The sequence below is a fragment of the Vigna radiata genome, chromosome 1, assembly GCF_000741045.1.
Source record: "Vigna radiata var. radiata cultivar VC1973A chromosome 1, Vradiata_ver6, whole genome shotgun sequence".
In the NCBI taxonomy this organism is placed as follows: domain Eukaryota; kingdom Viridiplantae; phylum Streptophyta; class Magnoliopsida; order Fabales; family Fabaceae; genus Vigna; species Vigna radiata.
In genome coordinates this window covers 23,371,239-23,372,825 of record NC_028351.1, presented here as the reverse complement: position 1 = coordinate 23,372,825, position 1,587 = coordinate 23,371,239, and positions in this window count along the sequence as shown.

Here is a 1,587-nt window from a genome sequence, read left to right as displayed (position 1 = left end):
TCAAAAGAAACAAACAAAGAAAACGGACTCTAAGACCCCTAAAAACGTACGGACTCTAATGTGACAAAGGTCACACCTACACGTGAAAATCAAACACATGCATACTCCTATGTCTAGCTATGCTACAATTAAAGCAATTAAAGTTGCCAAGATCTGGAAAGAGCACCAAGGACTCTTCCAAATACTTGGACTTTATAAAAGGCCCTTTACAAACCAGAAAATAAAACTAACAAAGACATTGGGCTGACACAAGCCCATCAAATACACAGAAAAAATAAAAAATTACAAAACATTCAATCCTAAGCTACNGTCTTGTAGACAAACACGTGCCCAGATCTTGCTTTCCTGACGGCATCAAGCTTCTGGATTCAATGCCCTTGGTTTTCTGGACTATTTTAATTCTGCCAAATCAGATACACAAACCTGGTTANGTGACTTTTTCCTAACAGATTACAAAATAGAATGCACAAGATAAAGAATTCTCCCTTTCTCGGTGTTGCACAATTGACGTAGAGCAGGAATCCTATTCGCACTCAATTTGTAATCTTCAATACAAAACTGCACACGGGAATGCTTATGCTATTATGGTAATGCCAATAAGTTCCAATCTGCACAACGAATNTCCCTGGAAGCTCTCGGTCTCAGCACTTGGTGAAGCTGCAGGAATTTCCTGTCCTTGCAAATTGAAATCTGCTGCACCAAGAATTCAACACTAATTCAATACTTCTCCTAATGCTAATCAATGCCAAACAATAACAGGAACAATGCACTGAAAGAAAACAAAGGCACTGAANNTAAAGACTCCCTTCAGTTCAACTCCAATATGAAGTGATTAGGCTGNTGTTTTCTCAGTAAACTCTTGCTCAATCTCCTTCAGATTCATTGGCCAACTCCCAAAACTGTTGCAACTATTTAATAGAATTCCCAAACAAGTCAGTGCAGAATATTATGCAGTAGTCAAACTAAANTGGAGTGATTGCAGTAGCAGTTTGCTTTGCCAACAGATTATGTGATGCTGCACAAGTAAACAGTTAGCACACAGTTCAATTTAAAACTTATAGCAGCACTTAAAATCAAAACACACTCTCAACAAGAAATTTGGCTCTTAGATGCAGCCATACAAAGCTCACAAACTCAAGAATTTTTTCTGAAGGCTTCTCTTAAAAACTTTTAATCACACAGATGAAAGGTTTGGAAGAGAGATTCTCCCTTGTTAGTTCAGGGCTGGAGAGTCTTTTAGACCACCACCACCTAAGATGCTACCAAGCACACAAACCCCTTTCCAAATTCCAAAAACCAAAGAGTGAACATGCTTCTCAATCAAGAACAGCTATGTAATGCAATGTGCAGAAACCAGAATAGAACAGGACAGTTTTAAACAATGAAAGCACAACAGGTCTAGTGCCTAAGACAACTCTAGAATAGATGAAGAAAGCAAAGAAAAGATCCAATTAGGAACAGCAGATCAGCATGCACGTGTGAAGTAGACAAAACTAAGAAAGTCAATCAAAACAAGCAATAAAAAGCAACTTAGAAAGGCTGGCATACAAATTGAACCTACCAATAGCTCTAGAGCAGATTAAGAAA